The sequence below is a fragment of the Rhagoletis pomonella genome, unplaced genomic scaffold (assembly GCF_013731165.1).
Source record: "Rhagoletis pomonella isolate Grant_MI unplaced genomic scaffold, Rhpom_1.0 Rhpom_scaffold_00002, whole genome shotgun sequence".
Classification (NCBI taxonomy): Eukaryota; Metazoa; Arthropoda; class Insecta; order Diptera; family Tephritidae; genus Rhagoletis; species Rhagoletis pomonella.
The window spans coordinates 12,610,849-12,628,414 of record NW_023458556.1 but is presented as its reverse complement, the minus strand read 5'-3'; the positions used below and the strand labels follow the sequence as shown (position 1 = coordinate 12,628,414).

Below are 17,566 nucleotides of genomic sequence, written 5' to 3'. Positions count from 1 at the left end.
GCCAGTTTTGACTGTTTGGGGCCCGTTTTTGGACTCTGCTCGAATTCAGTTCAGTTGAGTTGTGTCGAGTCGCGGTTGATGCATACGAACGGAAGTGCAGTGAAAACCGGAACACGGAAGTTCAAACAATACTCACTTTTATATTGTTAAAAAAAAAGAAAGGAATAAGTATCGAAGCAAGAAAATAAAATAAAAATTGTGTTCACATGCAATATTTGTTCATTTGATTGAAGTGTTTCGGTAAATAAACAAAGCAAAGTACTGTGCAGTGTATCGGATGGAACGACATGTACATAATTAGCCGAAAGTTTTGAGTGTTTATGTTAATGATGCTTGTTGACCAGAATGGCGTTGAAAGCTAAGGCGCTTACTGAGTGTGTGTTTGGTTATGTTTGTCGTAGTGTTATAAAATTGTATTAGCTGGAAAAAATATATAGAGCAATTTGACAAATGCAATTAAGTGCATGTGGAAACGGAATTGGATAGCGTTAAAATTTTTGAGAGATTTGAAAAAAAACGCAACCACATAAAAGAGTTTCTATTGGCATAGAACGAAGCTGAGTGGGGTCAACGAATTGGAGAAAAGGTAGGTCAATGCTTGCATTTAATAATGAAAAAAAGTTGTTTCGTTTAATCTCGCATTCTTTTGCAATTATTATTAGTTTTTATTATATTATTGTATTTTCTTTACTGAAACTGGTTTGTTTTAAGTATTATTTCAATGGCTTTTATAATTTAAATAAAATAAAGTTGGACAATTTTAATGACTGAATTCGGAAAAAGAATTAAAATCTCAAAATTTTTTCAATGTAAATTTTTGCATCGCTGTAAACTCTCTTTAATTTTTTGACTGGCTAAGGTAGAAAAAAGGTCCAAACCAGCATTTCTTTGCCATTTTGGGATATTTAAATGCATTTTTAATAGCTTCAAGTAAAGTAGAAACATATGCAGCAATTTTACTGAGTTTGAGGCCATTTTTTAATGAAAAATTGTTGTGGAAAAACAACAACAGTTCACAAATGGTAGAAGTTATAGTTGCTATACCATATCTCATTGACCGCGACAAAAAGGTCTGTTAGGGAGATGTGGTGATCTCCGAAATATTAGCAGCTATAACTTCTACCATTTATGAACTGTTATTGTTTTTCCACAATAATTTTTCATTAAAAAACGGCCTCAAGCTCAGTGAAATGGTTGAATATGACTTGCTATTAAACCTATAAATAAATAGCAAACAGAAAAATACTTAAGGACGGAAGACAACTTCAAGTTAAAAATCTAATAAAAACAGCAAAATAGAACCTTTTTTTGGAATTTTTTAAGTTAAAGTTCTATTTAAAATAGTTTGTTTACCTTTTTAACTTCGCGAAATAATTATTAAACATTTTTTAATTCTCAACTTTTATAAATAATTGGAAGAAGTTATCAATTTGTTGGATTTTTTTATGTATGCTACCGCATAACTTTGGACCGTGTTAATCGACTTCTATAATAGAGGTGGTTCCATAATAATTTGGTTTAGATCCGATCATTGGATCATGAAAAAATTAACGGTACTCTAAAAGTTTTATATGAGAATTGAAGTCGGTTTTGATGTTTGGTTAAAAATTATTTGTTAATTTCTTCATAATCCAATGAACTGGTTACTAAAAAGTTTTTAATTTCTTGAGCGCGTATGATATGAATTTTTCGTTTTTTTTTTTTTGAAAAGCTGAATATTATGCTTGCTTAGATAAAAAAATTACTACAAGAAAGTTATCTATAAACTAATTATACTCCAAGGACACCAAAAATTTCACAAAAAACGCCGAGATACGTAATTTTGAGTCGTAGTTTACGGATCTGTATACCGTTTTCATAGATCAGCTCATTTTCCCAAAATGTTTTCATTTTAAGTTTGCATTGCGAATGAAAAAAATTTAAACTTTAACATGTAAAATATTTATCACTCATACGCCGTGTACGCATATGTCTTTGCGAGTACGGCCATGTACGATATGGCGTATGAGTAACATTATTTGCTGCCCCTATTTCATACGAAACATTATTCCACAGTCTCATTTGACCATTCACAACTTGTTTATTTATCCATCGATTCTCAGCGTTGGTAGCTTGATTTTTTTGCAACCGTACAGGCTTTAATACAAATTCAAAAAAAAATATATATATATAAAAGATTTTTTATTTTTAATTTTTTCTTGTTAAATTTTTTCATTTTTTTTTCATAAAAATTTAGATATTTTTAACATATGATCTTAACTGGATAAACGGTATAATATTATTTGTTTCGGCGTTTTCTTGTGCCATTCGAAAACTTGTTAGTCTCCCTACAGAGTTATCAATAAATCAGGGAATCAGGAATTGAAAATTAATAAAAGTAAAAAAACTGTGTTGAATTTAGACAACATCTTAAAACATATACCGCTAGCTTAGAGCGAAAACTTGCTAAGTCCACTTTTTACGAAAACTCATATTTTGATATAGGAGTCTAGAGAAATTAAAAATGCATCGTTTCGAAAATTATAAAGACACTTATTTAATTTTTTCCTCTTCATATGCAATAAAAGGAAAATTTTCTAAGTACGAAAGAAGCATCTCAAATCTGATAAGGCAAAAATAAAACGAAATTTTTTAATAAAGATCGAATCCTTCTGATTCTTATGGAGTTTTGCTTTGCTTTAAACACGTAAAATCTTGTATTCAAAGTCTTGCGAAATAGTTGAAGAAAGGAAGTTTTTTTCCTCTACTGTAAAATTTTCAAAATGGGACTTAGAAACTTTTCTTTCTAAGCTAGCGATATATGTAAAAAAAATTATATCCCCATATCTTAGCAAATCAAAAAATGGTATTATCCTTTGAGAACCAAATCGAAATATACATAATATTTCCATGATTACGCGATAAAATATGGTATTCCAAAAAATTTGTATTTTTCATGATTTAATTATTTACTAAAAAGTTACTGGGGTCATGCATTGATTTTCATAGTTTTTATTGACTTAATGGGTAGAATAAAGGCACAAGGCGAAATTAAGTTTTTTTCTTTTTCTAGAATAGTGACAACTTTAAAAAACTAAAACTGAAGGAAACTTTATTCACTTGATGACTTAAGATTTGCTGATGTTTAAAGAAATTAATTATTGTTTCCCTGAGTTGAGCTAATATCGCAAGTGTGTGATTTAATAAATACATAGTTCCTCTTTTTAAAGAATTCGCGCAGAAAGCTCTGAAAGGATTTTCCCTCTTCTTTTCTCTACAGCTGGGCACTGGCCAAGAAATTAGTAAATAATTCGCGTGAAAACTATATCAAATCGAAACATATATATCGAAACGAATGTATGTATACATCTTTTGAGCTTAATGTACGTAAACACAAAAAGCGATGCTGTCTCGAGCGGAGTTAATCCGAGTGGAGCGAAAGTGTTTGTGGCAAAACTGAACTGTGAAGCTGGACGTTTTACAAGAATCTGGTGGTAATAATTACGCAAATCTACACTTCAACGATAAAAAAAACAATTGATGAGCACTATACGCTTGAATTCTTTGATTGGTAAAATTTTCCAGTTACACTAATATAATAGTTTATGTTTTTTTACTTCGGGCCGGATAAAAATTTGTTTAAAAAACTACTTTGTTTGGGCCGGTTTTTCCCGAAAGATTTTTTTATGGAAGTCAACAATGATCTGCAAAGGCTGAAGCGTTTAATTGCTTTTTCGAAATTTCTTTCGAAAAGTTTGGATGCAATATCGATCTATAGCTCAATTGTTAAATATAATTTAAAATACAAATGCTGAAGTCTAGAAAAAAGAAGTCTGATTAGGACTTTGTTAGAGGCTTTGTTGCTTTGTTAGACTTTGTTGCTTTTTCAATTTTTCCTAACAAACAATCGTGGTACAAAGCTCAATAAAAATATTAAAAATAAAAAAATGTTAGCAAGCCACAATAACATTGATAAAATACAAATAGTTTGAGTTCTCGTTGAGAGCAAAGTGAGTTTGCTGAAAAATAAAAAGGGTTTCAAATCCGACAAAAATATTTCTTTTAGCGTTCCACGCCTTGGAAAAAATTTGCTTCCTTTATGCAGTGTGTAAGCTTCGCTCAGCTTGGACTATCTCGCTCGGCAAAACTTTAAGTTCTATGACTATGACACGTTTGAAGGATGTTTTGCTATTATTTTCATAGAGGAAATTATATACGTCAAAAATGACCACCATGGCGTATGAGTAATTACCTAGTACCTATAGATGATCATAAAATTATTTCAGGACTGAAAATATGTGATTTTCAGCACTTTAAATCGAATAGTAGTCATTTCAAAAAAAAAAACAGAATTATATTTGGTTACAAATGATTTGATACAAATATATGACAATCGTGTTTCTCGGAAACTTATTTTCGAACGTAGCTCACCCACATGTCACAGAGTGGACCAGTCGAAAAAATTCCTTAGTGGATAATGGCATACTTACCTTCTTGTCCACAAAATGAAACTGATTACAATAATGAAATATCCTATCTCGCATTTTGACAGGAATTATTTTTAATTAATTAAAAACTATTGGCTGCCATTTCAAAACCGCCCTACATCAACATACTTATTTTCAATTGAGATGGGGCGTTTTTCAAACAAATTCTGAAGCAAGGCGTTCTTGAGCCATTTTCTGAGATAGAACGTTTTCGACCCGGTCGCCGAGATAGGTCGATTTTCCCCTGACCCGTTGAAATAATATTACTCATACGCCGTGTATCAACACGTTTGATCAAATCTAATAAGATAACAATAACAATTAATTACGCGAAATTTATTAGTCGCATTGCAGTCTATATATCTTCGCCCGGATAAATTAATGTCGTGTGTTACATTTGACGGCTTTTGGGAAATCCCTATGGAAGTTTGGAATTTAATTTCTCAAAAACCGCGATCATAGATTTTCTCAAAAGCTAAAAATTTCTTGAACTAAATATTTTGTTTAATTGATCATTATTAATAATTTTTGAGTTTAAGAAGGAATTTCTTTAGTAGAATTTTGACGTATGCAAGATAAAATGTGATAAAAATGTGTACTAAATAAACGAGATACAATTTTACTCACTATCACCGAGGCTAAAATAGATATTGAAAATAGATAACGCTACTTGAAAGATATTCACTAATTTAGAGTAACTGCATTAATAAACTAATTTTTTTCATGCGAAATTTATTTTTCCGGCACCGATATACATATGTATATTTTTGTACATACATACATATGTACATGCAAAATAATATTATGTTCGTTTGCTCGGCAGGGAAAAACTCGGAACGGGCTTGAGCGATTTCAATAAACTTTATCAGATTTATCCCCTATAAAATCTGGATGGTTTAAAATAAAAAAATTGAGAGTTGCCACCTGTTTGAAAAGTTTCCCACTTGTTTCAAAAATTGAATTAAATTGATTAATAAGGTAAAAGAAATGCTGGAATAGGGGTGTCAAAATAAAGTGGTTTAAGAAAGCTTAATGTGGAATATATTTTTAAAGGGGGTTGCCACCTGGTTTAAAATAAATAAATTGAGAGTTGCCACCTGTTTGAAAAATTTATATTAATTAAATTGATAAATGAATAATTTTAACTTTGGCATCAAACTAAGAGATTTGAAGAAGGTTGCCACATGTTTAAAAAATTGAATTCAATTAAATTGATTAGTAAGGTAAAGGAAATGTTGAAATTGGGGTGTCAAAATAAAGTAGTTTAAGAAAGCTTAACTTGGAAAATATTTTTTAAGGGGGTTGCCACCTGGTTGAAAAATTTTATTCAAGGTTATTTAAGAAAACTTTGACTGAGAAACATTTCTCAATAATATTGTCAACAATCTAAGAAGTTAAGGCTTAAAATTTAAAATAAAATATAATATGTATTTCGAGATGGGTTGTCGCTCAGAGGATTTTGAAAAAAGCTTAACTAGAATGAAAAACAAAATTGCCAAATTATTTTCCAACGAATTGTTCAAAAACACTTTGATCCAGATATTTTTCAAAAGGGTTGCCACTGATATTAATTTTTATACTGAGGGTTTTAGTAACACATATACTTAGTTAAAATAAAAATTAAAAAAATTTGCGAAACGAAAAATATTTAAAAAATGTTACTTATTTAAACCTATAAAACATTAAAAACATATAAAAAAATAAAAACTTAAATTCAAGTTTCATTAGAAAATTAATTGATTGCTTGATGAGCTTTATTCTTGTTTTACCTAAAACCAGCCATGAGCTTAATGAAAAAATACCCAACCCTGCATTGAATTCATTTCTGTTTTTGCTAAGCGGTTGTGTAAAAGTAAACAGTATATGTTTGTCACTATAACACATTTTTCATTAAAATTTTTTTATTTCGCCCTTCTAATTAGAACAATAAAACACCAAATTTTTGATAACGATTCTGTAGTGAGCAGAGAGAACATACGCCTGCCTTCAATGCCCATATGTCCTTTAAAGTAACAAACTAATACAAAATGTGCCACTAAAATTCAACAATAAAACAATTTTTTGTTATGTCTGTACACATGCAGCTTATACATAAGCATAAAAGTATACATATTTATCTATATACTTATGCATGGACAATTTGGTAGGTGCTTACTTCTTCCAACTCATATAAAATGGTAAATATTTTAAAATTTTCCCAACATGAATGAAGCATAATTTCATGCAATAATGTTGCTATATACCACTATACTGTGTTATGTTGGCTGATCGCGTGCGTGTGTGTGTGTGTGTGCGTGTGTGTGTGTGTTTTTGCGACGGCGACGAGCGTGACTACAATGGCGGCGTGCAACCAAAGCGTAGCGAAAAATAAACACAATAACAAAAACAAAGCCAACAATATTTTTGAACAATAACAATACTTAAAATGACAAAAAAATAGAGGCCGCGCTACGCCAATGTGCGCCAGCCACCACAGCAACGCTCTTCCATCACTAAAATTACCAATTGTCAGCTATGTATGTACGTAGCTGCTGTTGCAGCCGCCGCTACTGTCGCTCTGCTGTTGTTGACGATAATAATAACTGACTATGAAAATTGGCTCATTGTTATTTTATATCGTAATAATAACAACAAAAACAACTAACAAGTGCTGCATGAACAACAAAATAGTTAGCTGTGGCAGTTAACAGAATGAAGGAGGTTCACATGTGTGCTATGTGTGTGTGCGTGTGTGCTTGTATGCGGGGAAAAGTGTGCCGTTCAGTGGCTTATGTGATTTTAAGTAAATAATGCACATGAATGCAAATTAGTTAGAGCTGAAAGCGTGTGTAAGTACATATAAATATGTAGATATACATATATACATATGCAGTTGTATAAATGTATACATATGTACATACATACATAAATAGACTAACTTTGTGCCACGTCAGGGCAGTATTTTAAATTTTTGTAATGAGGACGTCAATATATCTAGATATCTGCATCAAGTAATATTTAAAAGATTAGATTTTTTTCTAGTTTTATATTTGTTTGAAAATTCATTCATCCAGCATCAGTCATTGCTTCTATATAGTAGGATATGATCCCAGCGCCACAAGACCCAACTTATTTTCGAAGTAACAAAATTTTAGGCACAAGTAGTGTTATATGTATGTGGTTAAGAATGCTTGGGTATGCGGCCTTTCTACAAGTCGCAGGTAGGAAAAGTACGTAATATCCATACTTACTTTTGTCAAAGGCTGATTCTATTTCTTTTGCAAAAAAAAAAAAAAAAAATTCGCTGTGTTACGAGCAACTTAAATTTTAGGGCAAAGTGTGGTTTTATGGAAAAAAGCTGACAATTTTTTAGTTTTTTTAAATCAATATTTTTCAATTATTGTTTTGATTGTTGAAGTGATTTCCATGGCCTATATTTGTATACTTGAAAATTTAAAAAAATTTTAAAATTTAACAAAATGGCAAAAGTCTAAATTTTCTCAAAAAAATATTTTTTAATTTTCTTGAAAATTTGTTTGTGGTTACCATATAAAAGGGAGATTTTTCCAATAGGTTAGATGCCCGCTTAATAGCCTCGAAATTCGTAAGAATTTTTTTAATAAGAAGACTCAGTATTTTGGGTAATGTGGCGCCATATAGAATGCATATATACATTCGGTTTTTTGATCTCAGTTGTATTTTTCTTGCTCTTTCTTGAAGATTTAAAAGATTTAAAAAATTTTTAAATTAACAAAATGCCAGGCATTTTTCGAACAAACAAAATCATTTGTACCGTTTGGGTAGAGTTCTACACCAATAAAAAATTTCTGTGAAATTTTCTTGTATAATTTCTGCGTAATTTATATACATTTTTTATTTTTTAAGTTAATACAATTTTTAATAATCTACATCTGTATTAATATGTCGGGACTTTCTGATGATTTTTTTTAATGAACACATATTAGAAAAAATATACAACCAGATGATAATTGTGCAAACCCCATACAAATTTCCTCCATAAAAGAATTAAAAAAAGAAATAAAAAGGAGAGTCTTAAATCACCTAAGATCTTTAAGATCTTGAGATTAAGATCTTTTAAAGTAAAAATAAAAATTACAAATAATTGTGTAATTTAAAAAATGCTATGTGGAAACGGGCTTAATGACTACGTAAAGCTCTGAAAAGCATTCACTTGGGGACCATAACCGCTCTTTCCGACGCCCAGAGAATTGCTTTCTCCATAACTCGGAAAGGGAGTGTCGCTGGGTTTCTATTATTCTTTCGTCTCTGCCGGTTCTGCAGAAATATTTTTTCGTGGTCCTGAAACTGGCACAGTGTCCCGTTCGTATTCCTGTGAGAAATCTAACGCTTGACTTTAGTAAACTCCGTGCTCGTCGTTCATCGAGCCGTGTATAGAGTGAGCGCGATACCGCGCAGGTGTGCAAATTAGTACACCTGCCGTTTGATGGATGCCCAGCTCACCCTCTCACGCCGTGGACCGCTTCGCTTTTATAAAAGTAGTGATGCAGTTATTTTTCAGCGCCAGGTTCGGCATAAACCTTTGGTGTGTATGTTGTGACCTTTTAAGCTAAAAAAATACATTTTGATATAAGAAAAAATACTTATTTTAGACTTTTGTAAAAATAATTTAAAAAATTTAACTTTTCTAAAAATTAAAATAAGAGTAGCAATCTATAATGAGAATATGTATGAATAATAATAGAAAAATAAAAAAAAACATAAAATAGGGTGCCCATCAAAAAGGTTTTTTTTTGGAAACTTCAAGACCCTACCCCTTGTTTTGTTTTTTATGAGAAATATTATTGCATGATTTTATAGATTTTTAAGGTCATTTAGAGGTCGCGACCTGTGGATTTAAGTCAAAAAATACGACTTTGTAGATATATGAGTTTTTAATGACTATTTCATCGATTTCAAAGATCGAATATGATCTGAGAAGAGCCTTTGAAATGGTTTATAATAATCTATTGTCGGACTTGGCTTGTTGGGAGTTTTTATCGTGTACAATAAAAAAATATTTCTCTTAATTTTTAAAATTTCGACAATCGATAATTTCCAAAATTTCAAAATATGTAGTACTATCCAAAATTAAATCTATATCTAAATTTACTGATAGCTCATTTATAACAATCGCATAAAAATTATCGAAGTTAGGCGGCTTTTCTTAAATACGGCCTTGAATTTATCTATGTGTATGTACCGGTTTTTCAGATTTTTTGAGCAGTGTGGCTAAGGAAAGGAGTTAGAATACAGAAGAGTTTTTTGAAGTCAAGTACTGGCTTAATTTGTGGGGGTTTGCTTCAGCATTACATGTTGAAGTGCTCGCATGGCTTAAGGTAATAACGAAAAGAATTTGACATCAAATTGTGTATTAACTATTTTGGTTGAGCGTTTCTTATTCTGAGTTCCAACTCTCATATGATCTGTGGGTGCATACGCCTCAGATAAAAAATGGGACATAGTAAAATTTTTGTTTATCTGTCCGCCTTTTTGAGGGTTAGTCCAGTTCTTTTCACAGTGAAGGGTTAACTAACGTTCGACAGTAAACTTTCAACTTTTGTACCAAAAATTTGTAGTTAACTTCCGATTGAGAGTTAACTTGTCGCTTGTGAAAACGAACCATAGAAGTAAAAACTAATTACCAGAACTCATCCTTTGATTTAAGTCTTAAGATCGCCATGCAACTAGGGAAGATTGGCAAGGCGGCCTGGTGTCGTAAACTATGGCATCTGGATCTACACCAATGGCTGAAGGATGGGAAAATAAGTCTACACGAGTCTATACTCAAAGGACCTGCAGATTTCCTTAATTTTAACGTCTGCTTGAAAATTGTAGTGTCTCTCAGGCGGAGACCTTTGCCAGCGAGAAATCGACTTGTCTCACATTATATAGTAAGTATTCGGCGGGGAATGTGTTATTCGGTTAGTTCGGAAATATCCTGCATCGCTGGCTTCACTGAGTCAAGCACAACGCTTTCTTGCAATATCGAAGAAAACGAGTAAGTCAAAGAGTCGACTAGGGAGGCAGACAACTTCCTACTACCACCGATTTCCTATCTAATAAGAAGGGTTGAAGAATATGCGATATCCGTAACTAATAACCTATGGATAAATCGTGACGACTGTGAGTCCTCAAGATCCTTACTAAAACAGAATTATTGACGCTAGACAAATCTTCAGTAAGGCTCAGTCTCTTTGCCTATTAAGTATTTTAGCCCTCTACAACTAAGTATGTACCTATGTATTCTTAATATGTTGCACAAATGCACATACACATGTATCTAGGTAGGGCAAATAACTTAAATAGCGAAGGCATTATATCTTCCTGCTATTTCCTGCATTTTTCATTTCCTCCATCTTTTAAGTGGACTTTGTTTTGCAACCACTTTCTTTTTGTTTTCTCTCCATTACCGACCGCCTGCTCTCCGTGTTTACCTATTTCGCCACCATAAATAAAGATAGTCGGTCCGTGGCTTTATCGTTCGTTCAGCTGATATGTTAACTGTTTTGCTTTTTTTATTTTATTTGTTGCCATTGTAAATGTTACTATGTTATCGCTGCTGTAATGCCACTGTTGCTGTTGTTGTTGTTTTTGCCGATGTTGTCCTAGTTTAAGTGGTCGCTAGCTGGGTCGGTCGATCAGAATGGAAAGCGTCGCAAGGTGAGCGGCAGTGCAAGTGTTAGCTAGGCCTTCGATAGGTCGCTCGCTGGGTTGACTGACTGACTGACAGACTGGCCGACTGAATGAGTGGCCATTTAACTGGTCACAGTAGTACAACAGCAAAGGGGGGCAGTTAGCTCTTTAGTCGGCCGATTGGTGGTGCGCTTATGTACATGCATGCATATACACAAATGTGTATGTAAGTATACATACATATGTATATAAGAAGTTGTTGTAGATTTTTTTCGGTCGTTTCACCGTTAAATGTTTAGTGGAGGCGCCTATGCCATGCCGCGCCCCACCAACACAAACATCATCCTCCGTGCCAACAAACACATTCGCAGTAAGTGTTGCATTGTTGAAGCAAATACATGCATTTTCCGCATACCGACACATGCATCCATATATATAACTTCAGATACATACATACATACATATGTATATGCCGCATGCAAAATATATGCAAACGAGTAATAAAAACAACGAAAATGCAATAATGTATGTCGAACGGGGCGAATGAGTTACAAAAATAAATTTAAAAAAAAAAAAACAACACAAACAAAAAATCGATTCAACAAAAGAGGAAGAGTGTAAGCGATAAAGAGTAGAAAAAAAACACACACACACACAAATAAATTAAACGCGATGGTTTGCCACGCTAGGCCAACACATGCCTCCACCACTCCGTTTCAGCCGTACAGAGTTAAGCACTTTCCCTCCGCCAGCGCCCCTAACAGTGCTTGCACTTCCATGCACTCCCTTGCCAAGCTTGCTAATTTTATTTATATTTTATTTTCATTTTTTTTTACTGCGAGAGAATGCAATTTAGCTGTGTCCGTAAGTATGCTCCGGCTACGTCGATGGTGATAGTAATGTTTGTCGGCGACCAGTAATAGGCAATGTGCGCGCAACCACTGCCGCAGCCAGGACAGGAGATGGTAGGGACGCAAGATATGTATGTATGTAGGTACCATAGCTAAAGCATCGTAATGGCGTTGTTGCACAATAAAATAGAATAAAGGCATCATGAGTGAATGAGTGGCATAATGTGTGGCAGTAGTGCCACGTTATGGCACACACACACACTCACATACACACACACAAACAGTAATACAAAGTCACAAACGTGCATACAAATCTGTGTGTGTGTGTGTGTGTGCCTGTATTGTGCAGCTATTTGGTTTGTGTGTCAGTGCATGCATTGTCGCCTCTTCTGCACGTCGGCCGATGCGCTCTTCTTGGCTAACGTGTTTGAGGCCGTGTCTCGCTTGCCGTTAAGGGCACATGGCATCGAAATTTGCAAGTTTGTCGTGCACGACCGGCACACATGTGCATGAACTCACGCTATTCGAACTTCGACTGCAGTAATGCAATTTCATATCCGCTTTTGTGCGCTATTTATTTTACTCGTATATTTTTTTTTTGGTTTATTTTATTTTTTATTTTTTTTTTTTGTTAAGTTCAATTTTTGCGCTGCCTTTAGTCAATTTGTTTGTGTTAGGCCATGTCTTGTTTTAAAGTTTCAATTATTTTATTTGTTTATTTACAATCTCTTTTTTATTATTTGAAATGCTACGAAATGCAAAAATTATATGTATATGTATGTATGTATGTATGTATTACGAGCAGTGAAAAAGTCTTGGCTTTGCAGCAAAAATTGCAACCATTTAAATATATATATCTTATTACAAAATTATAGTGGCCATTTTATTGTCGAAATTTATATGGGCTCTTATCGCTTCCTTTGCAGTGTTTTCCTGTTCTGTTTACTTTTTTTGTAAGTTCTTGCCTTCGGTTTCTGCTTTCTCTTTGGAAACTTAAAAGTAGGGCAGTCAAATTTAATGGCAGCCTAAAGTGACATGTAGGTGAAATATATACATACATGTTTACATACATATGTATTGATAAAATATATGTATACTTATCCGTGAAGAAGCCACAAAGGAGGCCTCGTTATTCGAGACAAAGAAATTTCTGCCAAGGGAAGGAAAAAATATTGAGCAAATGGGCACCAAAAGTCAATTGATTGTCAGAAAAAGTTAAAAATAAAGGAGAAGTACATACATATGTTTATATAGAGCAGCTACTAACAGCAGGTTTTCTAATCTGTCCATCTCTCCAATGCAAAATACAGGTAAAAATTTCGATAACAAAACCGCAAATAATATTGGTAGCAAAATCGATAAGGAAATCGATAATAAAATCGATAAAAATAGCGATAGCAAAATGGATAACAAAATCGATAAAGAATCGATAACAAAATCGAAAAATAATAGATAACAAAATCTATAACAATATCGATAACAAAACAATAACAATATCGATAAAAAATGTCGATAACAACATCGTTAAAATTATTGAATACAAAATCGATAACAAAATCAATTAATACATCGATAACAAAATCGGTAAATAAACGATAACAAAATCGATAAATAAACGATAACAAAATCGATAAAAATATCGATAAAAACTTCGATAAAAATATCGATAAAAACTTCGATAAAAATATCGATAACATAATATTTAACAATATTGATAACAAAACCAATAACAATATCGATAAAAAATATCTATAACAAAATCGTTAAAAATATCTGTTACAAAATCAGCAAAAAAATCGATCAAAATATCGATAATAAAATCGATACAAATATAGATAACAAAATCGATAAAAATATCGATAAATAATCGGTAACAAAATCGCTTAAAAATTCGATAAAAATATCGGTAACAAGATCGATAAATAATCTATAACCATATCGATAACGAAATCGATTAAGAATCGATAACAAAATTGATAAGTAATCGATAATAAAATCGATAAATAATCGATAACAAAATCGATAAAAACATCAGATTTGTTCTCTGTGTCTCCATCTACATCCTTTTCTCTAAAATTACCTTTATTTTAATACTTATTCCTCTATATTTATCTTTACTTTTATCGTTATCCTCATCCTCATTCTTTTCTTTATCCTTAAGAAATTTCTTATATTTATCTTTGTTTTTAATTTTATGTTTATCATTTTCTTCATCTACATATTCCCCTTCACCTTCGCCGTTATATAAGTAAAGTGTTTAAATTTACCTTGGTCTTCATTTTAGCCTTTATCTTTATGCTTGTTTGTATTTGTTTTTATTTTTACCTTTTTTATCCTTTTCTTTATATATGTACGTACTCCCTTTTACTTTCACTCTTGTATTGGTCTTTTTCTTAGTGTTATTCTTTAACCTTTTATTAGCATGTTTTTGTTGAATTAATACCATTTGCATACACTCAATACAATTTCCATTGAATTTGCCAATTTACTCCCAACCAACCAACCGCCGCTAAAAAAGTTTCACTTCAAAAAGTGTTAATTTACTCTGACAGTGAAGAGGAAATCAGGGCTTTGGGATGATTTGCGATGCTAGGGAAACGTATTAAGAAATACCCCAGCAAATACGCTTACTGCGAGATGAGGCTGGTTTTGGTACCAAGCCAAAGAGCCATTGAAAGTTAGCGACAATGTTACGTAATTGACACCTTTATGTCAAAAACATCAGATTATTTCAAAACAAACTTACCACATGTTGCACTCCATTAAACTGTCAAAAAATAATCTTGCCTTTATCGGATGTGCTCTGCTATCTATCGTACTGAGTATATGATGCACAAACTGACAATAAAAAATGCTAAAATTTGAAGAGATTGGCTTTCATTGCATATCACATTGTTTTTGGAGCAATGTTTTTTTTTTACTTTCTGCCATCTACATGCTTGTTATGGTGTTTGTGCAGGCAAAAAGCAAACAAGTCAAGTGTTGATAGGATAACATGGGAAACCCATTACCGAAGGTGAAAATTTTGCTTTTCCATTGCAAATGAGAAAAAAAGTTAGCTAAGTAAATACCTACTTTCTAAAAGCGAAGAATTTTAAAATGCCAAGATGAAATGCCGTTTTGCTTAGGAGGTGTATGACCATAAAGGCAGTTGGCTGGTTTCTAAAATGTTCATAATTGATAATTTCTAATTGTTTTTATGTATGTGTGTGTACATTATATATGTACGGTCTACCAGATAATAAAGCTCGCTGTACATCCCTGAGTCTAAAGTATTTTTGCAAGGCAAGTTGGAACAAATTTTGTTTTTTTGGTGTCACCTTTTTTGCCTTTTTTCATATCTTCGGCATTTAGAGTCAGATGTTAAAGTATGACGTATCGCGGAAAAATTATTTTGTACTCCAAAGTTCCATTGGCCTCAAGTAAATACGCCGTTCTAGTGCTTATTAACCCAGTACTCAGTTCTTGTCGCACATTTAGACAATTCTGGAAAATGTCTTTAAAGCTCTGTTCCTTCTTTCAAAAGACTAATTAAAAGAACTGGAGAGCTTTTAGTGATAAGGTTTCTTCAAATTTAATTAACCAGAGTTAAGTTACGAATTATGAAGGGGATGAAACAAAAACATTAACTGTGGAAAGCACGTCAGTAACGTATCAATAATCCCAGTATATCGAAAGAAAAAACGGCTGCAAGTAATTTATTTAAAATTTTATTTCTCAAAGAATTATGTGGAAAATTTTATGAAAAAAATTAAAAACGGTTGGGTAGTAGTAAACTACTTATTGAAACAAATTAAGTTCTTAAAAATTAGATGAAATTAAAAAAAAAAAATATTTTTCTTTTTAAAACAATAAAATCTAAAATTAAAAGAATACTAAAACTTAAATTATATTAAAAAAATATTTATCTTGTTAAATCAATAAAAAATTAAAGCAAAAAATAAATAAAAAAATAACTTATATAACAAAATAGCTAATGTAAGTTTCTAAAAATTAAATTAAAATCATTTTTCTTTTTAAAACAATAAAATCTAAATTATAAATGACTATTTAATTATATTAAAAAAATATATAAAATAAATAAAAACCAACAAAACAAAAAAAAAGTTTCTTAAAAGGCAAATAACAGCAGTAGAACAGCAAAATCTAAAAATTAAAATAAAATTTTATTAATAAAATTATATAAAAAAATACATGAAAAATGTTTCTGCAATTTATGTGACATTAAAAAATATACTTATATGTTTTTATTTTTTAAACAAAAAAATTTTAAAATTTAAAGAATATTATTTTAAGAAGTGAAAAAAATTCGCTGGCCGAATCTCTCGATACGCCAATACCTTGCTCACTCGGAGGTTGAGCTTTTTCACCCGGCGCGGGCAAAATAATATGCAAGTGCTTTCTGTCAAAAAAGCTTTTTGTAAGACTTTTCTGCCAAAATAAACAAACCCTTTCAGACTAACAGCCTACTGTTTTTCAATTGTCTTACAAACGACTTTCAAATATCTCAGCCCTGTAAAGCTCTCCCAAAATCATAAAATTTTTGGTAAGGAAGTTATATCATTATCCAGTATAATTATTAGAAAAAAAATATTGTTATTGAATTTATATGTTACCGAAAAATTTAATACTTAAGACGACGCTTAGGTTCGGCTAAAAAATATTTTATTTTTTTTTTTTGAAATTGCCTTATAAAAAGACTTTAATCTTATAAGGTCGTACGGTCTAGTGTACGCACGTAAATTTATTTGTTTTTTCTGGATAATTTTCTATAAGTTTGCAATTTTGTTTATAAATTATGTGGTTTTTTATTGAAGCTTACGATTTTCACTGCGTAATGTTTTTAAACTTTTTAATTTACATATTTGCATTTAATTTAGTTTACGTGCCACTTATTTTAGATTGTCTTAATTTTGTTTATTTTCAGTTTTTTATTTTATTTTTATTTTTTTATTTGCATTTGCTTTTCTCTTATACCTTTTATGCTCATTACCCATTTAACGTCAACGTGCAAAACAAAGTTTTAAAACTGCTATTTTTACATTTACCCAACTTACTTATGCCACCATGTTTTTCCATTTTCTTTCGTTCGCTCCTCATCATTACTTTCCTCTTCGTCTTTTGCAGCTAGCGGAGACGCGAATGTGCAAAGCAGCATGAAGTGAATTGGAATTGAATTGAAAAGTTTTAATGTGTGCTGGTTTTGTTTTTTCCAACATTTGGATTTTCAACTCAGCTCAGTAAAAGTTGCGCTCACTGCGAACAACAACAACACGGCATAATAAGTAGAACAGAAGGGAATTGTATGGAGCAAAATGCAACTACAACTGCAACTGCAACAACAAAAAATAGACTATTAGCACTCTTTAAATGTGCCATATAAGCTGGCTAACAATAAACGAGTATAAATAAAGATTAAAACAACAACAACAAATCATCTAAATTAAAAATATCAACTTTATGGGATTGAAACAACAACAATAAATTTTTGAATGAAATAACGACGCTCAATAGACTGAAATAGAGTCCAAATATTTTACCGTAATGCAATGCAATTAATTAAACATATCATTAAAAAAAAATATTTAAAGCAACGGAAATATAAAATAGAACAAA

General features: G+C 31.8%; 1 long non-coding RNA gene across 1 annotated transcript; it reads left to right on the top strand.

The window, feature by feature from the left end:
• The first annotated feature begins 7 nt into the window (after nt 1–7).
• Nucleotides 8–17,271, top strand: LOC118734558. The gene is made up of 2 exons (XR_004992393.1): nt 8–586; nt 17,078–17,271. It is a non-coding gene; the product is annotated as an uncharacterized LOC118734558 (long non-coding RNA).
• Nucleotides 17,272–17,566: the final 295 nt, after the last annotated feature.